This window comes from Elgaria multicarinata, chromosome 10 (assembly GCF_023053635.1).
Source record: "Elgaria multicarinata webbii isolate HBS135686 ecotype San Diego chromosome 10, rElgMul1.1.pri, whole genome shotgun sequence".
Classification (NCBI taxonomy): domain Eukaryota; kingdom Metazoa; phylum Chordata; class Lepidosauria; order Squamata; family Anguidae; genus Elgaria; species Elgaria multicarinata.
In genome coordinates, this window is record NC_086180.1 from 60,362,944 (window position 1) to 60,376,395 (window position 13,452).

The following is a 13,452-nucleotide window of genomic DNA, read 5'->3' on the forward strand; positions in this document are numbered from 1 at the left end:
TCTTTAAGGACTATTTGTAAAATCTTGCCAATTTGCCAGTGAGAGATTCCTAATCATCCAGCCTTTTCTACGGCCCCTTCATCTTGGAATTGGAGTTCCTGACATTGCATTTGTTTGGATAAATTTCAGCTAAATGGACAATTAAAAAATAGTAGGGGAGGTTCAGATGAATGTGTTTAAAGAGTGTATGAGCAAGTTTTAAGGTCACATGGACAACCCCAACCCCACCTTAGGGGTCAGATTTTAACTATCAATAACATTAAGAGTGTTCACATGAATAGCTATTCATGTATTGAGGATGAAGGGACATTCACCATACACCCACAGTCCCTGCACATGCTGGCCAGGCTCCTTGCTCACTGCACATTTGTCACACATAGGAAGTCATTCTAGGGTCATACTGATGTATGTTCAGACAGCTGCTCCATGTAGGATGGGGTAGAATCCTAATTCCCATTCATTTGCAAGTTATTGCAAGGCACTTTGATCATAATCCTGAAAATGACCTGAGCTGTTTTCAAAGTGAATTGCAAACTACACTTTGCACTTGATACAAAACATATATGTTAAATGAGGACAGGCTGGATAAACTGGTTGTGTTTAGCCTTACTCCAAATAAGCTGAACAAGGGAATATGTTGCCAGTTTCCAAATATTTAATGATCCAAGGTATGAAGATGTCAGATATGAGATAACAAACGGTAAGGCTGGTGGGATGGAGTAAATGTTACATTGCACCTCATACAATTCTAGGGAAATAGATAAAAAAATCAACCTATTAAACTAAATATATAATTCTGTAATGCAATCACAGATTAAAAGAGGATTGTATGCTTATGATAACATATAATTTAGTTTGATTTCAGATTCCCAATTATTAAAAATCATGAAAGCAATATTTTCAAACCTCCTTCAAATGGGGAAGGAAAAAGATATTGTGAATCTAATGAAATTCAAAATCCTATGACCACTTTTCCATAGGTGTGTTGTATGCCTCTTTTTTAGTGTGAAAATAATTGCTTTTGGCTGCAATTCTGTTCAAGGTTACCTGGGAGTAACTCTGTACTGTTAGTGTAATCTATTACAAACTACAGGAGCAATTTTCTGAGCAGCGTCAGTTATGTAAATACTGTGAAATTATTGTAACTTGATAAACTGAGTGTGATACGCAGAACAAGACAAATGTTAATGTTTCAAGAGAACAATCTGATAAAAGAAAGGAAAACATCTATGCAGAAGCCTGTAATGGATAATGTAACAGGACATGGATTTCCTCTGAGAAATCATAAGCAAATGTGTGGAACAAAATGTCCCAGCTAATTCTGATAGGGGTGGACAGGACTGATAGCAAGTACTGCAAGAAGATTTTTGGACTAGTCCTCCAAATGAGTGAAACAAAACAAGTGAAATGTTTATATTTCTTTCAGAGTGGGCATTCTGGGGTGGGGAAGAAAACAACATGTTGCTTTGTGGTTTTGCAAGATTTTAGTCCCATGCTGAAGTCCTTGCTGATTGGGCCAGGCTATCCAATAAGCTTGATGGATGCAGTGGGGGGTTGGATGTAGTGTTTTGTGGTCTATGGCTAACAGACTGTCCCAGAGAGTTTATGGGGCCCGGGACAGATGTGATGTTGAGATGGGTAAAACATCCCCACTCCACCCGACTAGCTTATTTCCCTTACCTGGATAGGTGTGTCTTTCACTTAGCTGATCAAGAAAGAAAACAGAGGCCATATGGATAGACTCCACTCAGAAACAGCTTTACAAATCCAAGCTGAGAGTTCTGTGCTTCAAGAATTAATTTATGGGTTGTGGTCCCTGAAGCACACCTCAAGCCAAATAAACACAACATGGTACCACAGAAATACATATTTATAGCTCAAAGAGTATTAGATAATAAAAAATCCCTTTGCAGTGATGAAAGGAGAAAGACACATTACTACATGCAATACAATCAGGATGATTAGAAGCAAAACAAAAGCAATAACTACCATCATTGAGATCTTATAGTTACCCATCTGGCAGACATGGTCGACTCAGCATAGCACTGCATTCTCCCAGGATCCTTCTGCTCGACTGTGTCAAAATCTCAGTATTTATAACATTCTAACTAACATTAGCTCAGGTACTTATGTCAAACATGAGCTTCAGGCCTAGTCCTAGCTTTTGCACACAGTTCCTGTACATAGCTTAAGGTGATCAAATGGAAAGGAGGACAGGGCTCCCGTATCTTTAACAGTTGCATAGAAAAGGGAATTTCAGCAGGTGTCATTTGTGGGCATGCAGCACCTAATGAATTTCCCTCTTCATTAGGGTGACCATATTTTGGAAACCAAAAAGGAAGACAACATGGCTGCCCCCAAGGGGGTGTGCCCACTAACATGTCCAGGCTCCAAAGGGGTGTGCCCACCCAAACAGCAGCCCCCACCCCCACATTTTGCCCAGACATAATGGGGAAAACTGGGATTTTCCCCCCCGGATCAGGTTTGCCCCCCGATTCTGGACATGTCTGGGCAAAACCGGATGTATGGGCACCCTACTCTTCATCTAGTATAGCTAGAGTGACCAGATACAAAAGAGAGCATTGTTACTGCATCTTTAATTGCTGTGATGAGGAGACAATTTCACCAGGTGCTGCATGCATATATACAAATTGCATCTGCTGAAATTCCCTTTTCTATACAACTGTTAAGGATACAGGAGCCCTGGCCTCCTTTTCATATGGTCATCCTAACATAATCTTATGTAAACAACCCAGAGAGCTTCATCTATGGGGTGGTATAAAACGTAATAATTAATAAAATAATAATAATAATAATACAACAACAACAACAACATAGCTTCTGTACATGAGCTCCATGAGATGGGGGAGGATCACAGTTCCCTACCATCACTTTTCCGCCCCTGCTTTTGTTGCTCAATACTTCCTCTTTCTCATGGAGAAGAAAGAGGAAGTAAACAACGTGCACATGGCCCATTCAGTGGGCCATTTTTATCAAGCTGTTTCTCCTGCAGACAGCAGGAGATAGCAGCAAATTCCATCTCTAAAAATAAATTGTACTTACCGGGGTCTTTTTTTTTTTTTGTCATAGAAAGAAGGCTGATGACCTCCCATAACTGAGAAGGTTTTTTCTTAACACAGACAGACGTACAGACGACATCAGAAGCACACTTACGAAGGCCCATCTCCTGAGTCATGAAGTTCTTTGCTTCTAAGGATTAGCCTACCTCCTTTGCTCCAGTTCCTAAACCTATGTTTTTGCACTTAGAGCTAGTACATGACACTTATATAGAACTAATCCCTTCTGCAAAATACAATACACCATGCTGCTGCCCCCAACAAAGACCCATACATGTGTGGAACTCTGGTGAGCCATGTGGCAGGGAATAATGGTACATGTAAGAGCTAGGAGGGGGGGACTTGTTGGGGCAAATTGCCCCAGTTGACACACAATCCCTCCTCCTGCTGGCAGTTCTGGACTTTCCAGCACTCCTTATACTACTGTTTACTCTGGAGCTCTCTTCTGTTATTGTGATTGATCAACTAAATGTTTTAAATGTTCAACAGTGTTATCCTACACATCTCCATCCTGAGCCAGCCAAAGCAATCCCATATAAACTGAATTCAGTGAAACTTACTCACTGGTAAATGAGCACAGGATTCCAGCCTAAATGTATACATGCTAGTGTGCTGCCTTTATCGGATTTTATTTATTTTATTCATTTACAAGATTTATGTAATGATCAACATCCAATACAATTCACAAGCAGCATACAATTTAAAAATAACTGTTTAATATCTTTCGGTTTTAACATTTGTAGACAGCTTTGGGGGAATTTAATTTTGAAAAGCACCCTAGAAATAGAGGGAATAAGTAAATAAATAGTTCTGAGTTGTGAAGCTTTGGATCCCATCTTTCAAAAGCCTGCTTTACATGGTTCTCCTTGGCTCAATACATTTAGTATTTAAACAAATATATTATTCCTTTTTAAACAAAAATCCAGGCAATTAATGACATTCAAGTCCATTTAGGCTTATGCTTCCTTCTAAGCTGAGGGATTTCAAGCGCACGCACTGTGGTACCTAAGATGCATCCTGTATTTCATTTGCTCCCATGGTACAAACATATTGCCAAGAACTCAGCAAAAATGTAAACAGCTTAATGAATCAAACCAATGGAGGAGAAATCCTTTACAAAAACCGCATTTTCTGTGTGGGTTTCTGGCCCCCATGGTGATCCTATATTTAAGAAATGATGTGTCTAGGTGAGAATTTGTCACAGGATAATGGGCTCCCACTGCTACTGTACATACAGTAGCCAATAAGTAACACCATGTGGCTGTGATAGTCTTGGAAAACTAGCTGCCTTTGGAGATGGTTCTGAGGGATGGGAGCAACAGTATTGTAGGAAACTGCTCATACAGGTGACAAGATGCAGATAGAATGTGACACAGACCGAATAGACTTAGAGATGTACTTTCTGTAATATCTGAAATCCATCAATAGCCATCACATAGATTTCTACCATGTGGTGAGTTAAATAGCCCCATACATCAGAAATACAGCATTTTCCATTCGAACTGGGTTTCAGATAAGCCTGCAGATAAGGGGTTAGTTCCAGGAGCTGCCTTCCACAAGAAGGGCTTTGCTCAGGGGAGGTATCTTTGCCTGATTTTGCAGGGTCCCTCAACCCCCTACAGCTCATTACATTCAACAGGGTCTCCTGACATTTTGTGTAGCACTTAGGGCAGGTCTACACCAGCCCTATATCCCTGGGTAGTCCTTGGATCATCCCTGTGCATCCAAAAGATGCACAGGGGACCCCTGGGGCAACCCAGGACAACCAAGGACTTTCCCCAGGATATAGGGATCCACAGAAAACCTGATTTTTCCACAGTCCCAGGTAGGCCACGTAGCTGTTGCTCCTGGGTCCTCCCGTAAAATGGGCATAGAGCTGCATGTGGGCAGTCCATGCCTATTGGGGCTGGGGTGTGTGGAGTGGGTTCAGTGGGGTCTGCTACCTTTTTTTGTGGAGGAGCGCATCTGCACACCTTCTCCCTCTTCAGAAAAAAAAAAAGGAGCCACAACATCCTTCCTAACCCTAACCCCAAAATGGTTAACGGAATGCATTATGCATTCCATTAACCATTTTGTGGTTAAGCAGCATGTGTTAGTGTGTTATCTGAACGGGGCCTGTGAAGAAGTAAGGCAAGACCAAGGTAGGAAAGGATTTTGCCCTGAAAACTGGACCTGCTTTATAGGTAAATGGGGCAGACCCAGGTTTAGACAGACATCACATGCAGTTTGAGCCAGAGTCAGTGAATTGGGGTCTAGGCCATGCTACAGGGGTCTGTGGATTTCTCTCTGAAGTACTAAAACAGGACTTTTCGGACCAAGGCTGGAGGCTGGACTGTTCCACCATACAGTTCTGTCCTCGGCTGTGAGAATTTAGCTTAACATAAATTCTTAAGAGTCAGGAGTCATAAATCTTTGGTTGTTCATTAAATATATGATTCTCTTTTTTCTCTTTTTTTTTTTTTTTTTTTTTTTTTGACACAGTGGTATGATGAATCACCTTGAGCTGAAGTATGATCATTTTCCTTATTTACAATCCTCCCTGGATTTCCTTGGAAGGTGGAGATGCTAACTCACCCTTTGGAAATTAAATGTATTTACATGAAAGCCACATTGTATCGTTCTGTTAGGATATTTTGTGGCTTGGGACATCTTTCCTATCAAAGACCCTCCCAACAGCTAAGTCACCTGCTGTACTCTGATGAACTGTTTTGTGAAGCACAGCAACAATGTTCGTCCCAGTTTGAGCATTAGTGTGTAATGTATGCAACAACAAAAAAGCTACAGTTTTAGTGTACCTTTTCCCCATCTGTTTCATCCCTGGCCATGATGCTGTTCTCAGCATCTGTGCTCTTCTGACCATTGAAGACAAACAACTGTGTCAAAGAGATCACCAACCAAGTGTAAGCAAGAGAAATAACATTTTAGTCGTTTAGTCTATCAGTCTTTGCTCTTTCATGGAAGCACTTCAAATGAAACCCAAGCTCAACTTTAAGCACATATTTCTCTTCTCTAAGAGTTAATCATTCATATGTGTGGTATAGTCAGAATGACATTTTTTTTTGTCTTTAAATTCTCCAATTAGCAAACATTGGTGCAGCTAGGTAATTTTAGATACTGGATGTAGGGCACAATCTATGCATGTTTATGCAGGAAAAAAGTTCCTACAACTCCCAGCATGTTGGCTGGGGAACACTGGGACTTGTAGGACTTTTTTCTGTCTAAACGTGCATAGGATTGCATTAGTTCTATTATGAACACCCACTACCACCATTACCTTTAGATGGCCATGTGTATTACTTCAGTTGTGAAGCACATGACAAACATTCCTCTTCCATACACTCCAAAATTCATTTCATGCTTTACAATTGCTTCTGCATTCCTGACATGTTAGAATAATCACAACAAAACTGTTTGCAAACCCTGATTTTAAATGAAAATAATACTCTGAGAATGTACAGTTTCACATTTTAAACTCACTTAAACCTTATTATCATCATGAATGGGGGATGGCTTATGGTCACATATACGGAGAAATTGAACAATTTCTGCACGGGAATAGTCCGGACCTCTGTTAATGCACTGGATTTTAGATTGCCATTTGCCTTTTAATTTTTTGGGGGGATGTTTTAATATTACAGCTGGTTCAATTATATTTTAAAACTTTGGTATATTTCTATTTATATGTTTAATTGAATATGTTTCAATTTTGTAAAGCCGTCTTGAGTCCCAGTACTGGGGAAAGATGAGATATGAAATAAATAGGAGGAGGAGGAGGGCATTCTTATATCCATGTGTTAACAAGGGTGTCAAGAAGCTCTCTCTTGGGTGCCTATAAGTCTGGGTAGTCATTTGGGCTCCCACTAAGCTGTAGTGCCCTAGACTTTGTCCACAAGGCCAAGCGCTAGCTGCTCCACTGGTAGCATAGACTTGGATCTAAGCAGATGCATTTTATACTGGCCTGATGTCAACATTCCTTTCTCCTATAGTGACCTAAGGGCTGTGCAGATGTTACTTGTCCAGTGGAGGCTGGTGTCTCCGATGTCATGTGGTGGTGAATCTGCTCTGGGTTTCAATTGGAACCAGCCAGAACACTAAAGGAGCTACCCAAGGTGCTATCCCCAAAATAGTTATAGCACTTGGATAGCTCCTGTAGAGTTCTGACTGAAACCCAGAGTGGATTCACCACCCCACTGACATCGGAGGCACTAGCCTCCATTGCCCTAGTCAATGAACATGTGCAGAGGGTGTGGGAATGCCTTGGTATCCCTGCCTCTGACTCATCTGTGCTCACTGGCCCCATTTGGTACATGAGCAGGGGCAGAGAAAAGAATGAGTAAATGGCACACTTTTTACTGCAAGAATGGGGAAATTTTGGGGACCCAGAGAGCTCCTGCCAGTGAATGCACTACTGAAATCACCACCGAGAGCAAGTATTAAAAAATAATGGGACTTAATTGCCCATTCAAGACCAAGTCACCACAAAATACAGTTGTTGGGAGAATCCAATTCTCATAGAATCATAGAATAGTAGAGTTGGAAGGGGCCTATAAGGCCATCGAGTCCAAATCCCTGCTCATTCTCCCCCAGGTACTATAAGAACTGCAGCCAATCTCAGAGGAAACAGGGGATTCTGAGGAGAATAGCAACTGCATCCCTTTCAGTCATGGCTCCACTATGCCACTGGTGGGACCCAATGCTGAAAAAAAGTAGGAGGAGAACAAAGAAGAGACAGGGAAGCAAATCTAAACATCAATATCCATTCGCTCCAATCCACAGCTTGTTATGTGCAGTATTAGGGTACATGGCCCTGCTCACGAGAGTCTCCACCCACGAAACAGGTGGTTGGAGTAGCTTCGGGGCATGTGTTCTGGAAAGCAGAGTGATGGAAAGGTTTTTTGGGGAGAAAAGGGAACATTTAGAAGGAGAACAAAGTCCCAAACATTTGAATAACTCTACTCTGAAGGGAAATAGATTGTTGTCAAAGTCATTTCATACTTTATTATACTGGTTGCTGCAAGGCAGCTCTACACCTCATTATGTTTCAGGGCAGAAGCTCATTGTTACGTTGATTATTCAAGAATGAGATGTTGATTGCCTTAATGGGCTAATAATCTAGTAATGGAGAGTCAGTAATAGCATTGTCTTGGTGGCTTAAAAATATTCCTTATGCCACAGCATTATGATTTGTGGAGCTCTAAAGCCAGGCGAGGAGCAGAGTGTACCATTTAACACCGCTCAGAGATGATTTCCATGACTTTGCATAGGCATGGGAGTTCCTTTGACAACCTTCCTCTTGGATAATACATTGGTTTATATGTTGTTTCACTACTAAGCTGTACTGCTCAGGTGACAACAGAACTGCATGTTTGTTTCCCTGTGCAGAAGCCAGAAAATACGAAGGGGGTAATGATGCCTTTTCAGGAATGCGGTAAAGCAAGAACCTCATGGCTGCCTTCTTGGAGCCCAGCGAGATGATATTGGATTGTGTATGCTCAGGCCTTAAAGTCCTCTCCAGGCACAGAGAACAACAGAGTTGTGCAACATTGCGCTCTGAGATTGGCAGGCAGTATAAAATCTCTGGACAGGACAGGCTTGGTATAAATTCCCGGAGCCTGGCCTTTGGTCCTTACATGGTTGACTGAGCAATGCTATTCGTATGTCATGCTCCACAACTACAACTTCAAGGACCCTGAGGTAGAGGACACCACACACACACACACACACACCAAAATAAATTCAGGTATAGGTGCCAGTCATAGGCTGGCCTCGACATTCATATACATCCATATGCACTGCAATAGGTAAACTTAGTTCAATTTAACAAATGGATTTAACAACTAATTACCCCAAAAGAAATTTGCTTTCTAGGTGCTCGGATGAAATTCCACCACTATTTGTATAAATGAGCTGCTACATAAGCACAGATCTTTACTCCTGGCCCATCAGCCAGCCAACACAGGTTGCTCCACTGCCCTCCCAACTTCTGCTTCCTTGAAATGCCGTGGGTGCATGCTCAGAGCCAGCACAGCGAACTTCAGAGAGAGGGTTTCAGCTCAGCAGCACTTCCTGGAATGCCCTTATGACATGCCCTGGGCCAGATCTACACCAAGCAGGAAAAAAACACTTTGAAAACATTTTGAAAACTGTATATGGAGTGTATCCTGGGCCCCAACAGTTGTCAAAACTATTATAAACCATTTTAAAAGCAGTACTGTAGAGCCTTCCCTGGTGTGGTCACATGAGAGCCTGTGTGGTGTAGTGGTCTGAGTGTCCGACTGGGAGTTGAGAGATTCGGGTTCTTGTCCCCACATGGCCATGGAAACCCACTGGGTGACTTTGGGCGAGTCACAGACTCTCAGCCCAACGTACCTCATAGGGTTGTTGTTGTGAGGAACAAGTGGAGAGAAGGAGGAGGATTATGTTTGCCACCTTGGGTTCTTGGGAGGAAAAAAGGCAGGGTATAAATGCAAAAATAAATAAATAAATAAATAAATAAATAAATAAATAAATAAATTGATCATTCTGAGAAGTGCTTGTCAGGCTGAGGGACTCTCTCTGAAGGCAACCATGCTGCAACAAACACCAAAGCAGGTTGGGTATTTTTTCCTAAAGTATTAAGAATTTTAGGTTGGGCTGAAAAGAGGAAAAAGGCATAATGATGTTCTTTTGATAGACATTCAAGTTCAGCAAACATATGAGCAATACAAACATAGCAGATTCGTCTTGTGAGCTGTCTAATTTTGAGTTTCAATAATAATAATAATAATAATAATAATAATAATAATAATAATAATAATAATAATGAGGGCAGGGCTCCTGCATCTTTAACTGTTGTGATGAAGAGGGAATTTCACAAGGTGCTGTATGCATATAAATGGCACCTACTGAAATCCCCTTTTCTATACAACTGTTAAAGCTACAGGAGCCCTGTCCACCTTTTCATATGGTCACCCTAACGTTGATGTCCTCCCCATATGCAAATGAAATACTGTTTGAAATGATGTCTTATTTAAAGAACCTAGACACTATTATTAGAAGCTCTCTCGCTTTCTGTGTATGTGTGTGTGAGAGAGAGATTACAGTAGATACAAAAGTTTTCAAACTTCACTTTTACATTTCCGGAACTTTAAGATACATGCTGAATACATTGGTGATAAGAAGTTGCGACAGACACGATGTTATCTTCAGTGAGAACATTAAAGACATCCCAGAATCAAACTGATCATGTGAGAAACTATTTTAGATTATAAACTGTAAATGGGGGTTGAAAATGTTGCAAAAGCCATTCACCAACATAGGAACTTGAATATAAGAAGTTTGACTTACTGGTTTTTAATATTTAACCATTCCTTGTTACCCAAGGTGAGTTTTCACAATGCCATCAGAATTATGAGATTTTTAATCTGAAAGCTGCGGGAACCCTAAATCATACTTATTCATATGCATTTCAATTATGCTCATATTACATTATGAGAGTGATTATATTAACCTATGTAATATTTACAGTGCAAAACTAGACATGTCTCCTTAGAGGTATGCCCATTAGGGCTGTGCACGCCCCCTTGAACCACTTCGTATACTGATCTGGACCTTCCGGATCGGGCCCGAACTGGTTCGGGTTGATCTGGACCCCCCCCCGACCTGCTCCAGAACCGGATTCAGAGGTCCAGATTGATATTTGGATGCCATTTTGCCCCCCTTCCCCACTTACCTGCCTCCATGTAGGATGGCAGAGGCAGGTAAGTGAGGAAGGGGGGACAAAATGGCATCCGAATAAGCCCCTTCCCCACTTACCTGGCTCCACCGCCCACCACCACACAGACCGTGGTGGCGGCGGATGGTGGAGCCAAGTAAGCCCCTCCCCCACTTACCTGGCTCCACCGCCGTCACCGCATGGATTGCAGTGGTGGCGGACAGTGGAGCAAGGTAAGCCCCCCCCTTACCTGGCTCCAACGCCATTGCCACACGTACCGCCGCAGCAGCGGACAGCAGAGCCAAGTTAGCCCCCTCCCCCTCCCCCATTACCTGACTCCACCGCTGTCACCGCCGCGGTCCGTGTGGCAGCTTCGACTGCCACCGACAGCTAAGGCTGGAAGTAGGCTGTGGCCTACTTCCGGGCTTAGGTGTCCAGTGGCAGTCAAAGCCGCCAGACACAAGCACAGCAGTGGTGGTGGCAGCAGTAGCAGCAGCGACGGACAGCAGTTGCAGGTAACCCCCCTTCCCCACTTAACTGCTTCCAAAGCTTCGGAATGGTCCAAATAGATTTGGTCCATTCTGAACTGCTTCGGGTCAATCTGGACTTCCCCCAACCCACTTCGGAACTGGGTTTAGGAGGTCTGGATCGGCCCACTCCACTTCAAATTCGGGGATCCAAAATGGAGCTCAGCACACCCCTAATGCCCATTGAATTCAGTGGGGCTTACTTCCAGGTAAATAGATATAGGATTGCAGCCTCAGTCATTCAAGTGAACTGGGGAAACAAGAGTTCACGGTATTAAATAGATCTTGATGAAGATGTTGTAATGGCATTGCAGAATGTGCTTGGTGCAAAAGAATTAAAATGTTGCAAGGATTCAAAACGCTTGTGACTAAAATATAGAGCACTTCATCAATGCAATTGCCTGCAATTTGGGGAGAGTATTCCATTCTGACAGAACTACAAATTTTGAGCCAAAATTCAAATGCTAGCAGTTTGTTGCTAGAAATACAGCAGCCGAAATTCAGTTATTCTTTTGTAATTCAGACCTGGATATTTCCCTCTCCCACTACCACACACTCAAACAGTATGATTGCTCTAATCTATTTGAAGGGGTTGGGATGCCATTTTCTTTACACTCCACTCCACCCCATCCACCTATTTCCAGAGCTACCAAGTTTTCCGCCTGCTGTAAAGGAAGGTAAAATTCAGACCAAAATTTGCTGTGTGTGCATATGCATGCTGGATAGGGATAGCAGAGGAATCCATTTTAGAGGTGGAGTTGGGCCAGCTGGCAGAACTTCCATAAAAATATATTTTTAGTAAAAAGACATAAAATCACCATATGCTTTACATAGAATCATAGAGTCATAGAATAGTAGTGTTTCATAGCACGGCCTACTATGAAAAAGCAGCATACAAACAGGGATTGATGCTCTACAACCCAGGAGGTGAAATCCATATTTCCACACCACCATATAGTTCAGAAGGAAGGTAAGTACCATCTGGAAAACCTACCTGACTGACTTGGCCAGATGGAAATGTAGCAGGCTATCGTCTTGCTATTGAAATGTAAGCATTCTTTATACAGAGCTCAGCACATTTAAAGGGATCTTGGACAAGTTTTACCCTCGCTGACTTTGGCGTTTAAGTTTTCACACTTTATCCTCCTGTACGTTGAATGGTCCTTGCATTCCACTGCAGAGCTATCTTACCCAGGGGAGGCAATGCACCACTGAAACTCTGGCAGTTATTCGATGTCTTGGAATACAAGTAAGGTCAGCTCCCCCACCATCCATCCTATTGCTATTAATACCATTCCAGAAGCAGCAGGAAGCATAATATTGTAAACATAAAGCTTTGCACGGTGCTAAACTCTAACATTTATGTGTGTATAATCCGAAATTTTATATTTTACCTTCACCAATCCATCTACAAAATATTTGTATATAAATATAACACTGCTATATTTACATAAAATATAAGTGATTCTCAGCAAACGTGCACTGGGATACACAGCTATGTAAAACACTCAATGATACGGTGCTATGCAAAGCACTCAGTATATACCCCAAAGCAGATGAAGAGTGATTTCATGCTACATTTGAATGTGATTGTGTTGCATCCCAGTTTCTGTGCTGTAGAATAAGTGTGCAATGAAAAAGTTAAGCATCTGCAGATAACTTCTTAGAAGGTGTGGTCTCATTAATATGCTGCTCATGTCTTCTCACTCCAAAAGAAATCAGAACCTGTATGATTTCCTGTGGTCATATTTTTTCTTCTTCTGCTGCTGACAACAGGAGTAATTGCTTTGTGCAAGGAAAAAAAATGGGGAAAGAAGAAGAAAAGGCTGTCCAAGAAAGATAACAGTATATGTTCATTTTTAAAGAGTTCACCTACTGTTCCGAGAGATTCACAGAAATTCTCAGTGCCTATAAAAAGTTTGAAAGTATGTTTGAAAGCTTGTAAAATGATTCAGGGTAGTGAAATGGATGGGGCCATGTTCAGATATATTATAATGTTCAGATTACGTTAGTTCTGATAATTCACAGTACAGTTCTTCAGCCATCTTTATTGGCAGACCACTTCATAGATTCACACGGGAAGACAACACCATGTACATTGATGGTGCTATATAAATAAATAAATAAATAAATAAATAAATAAATAAATAATAAC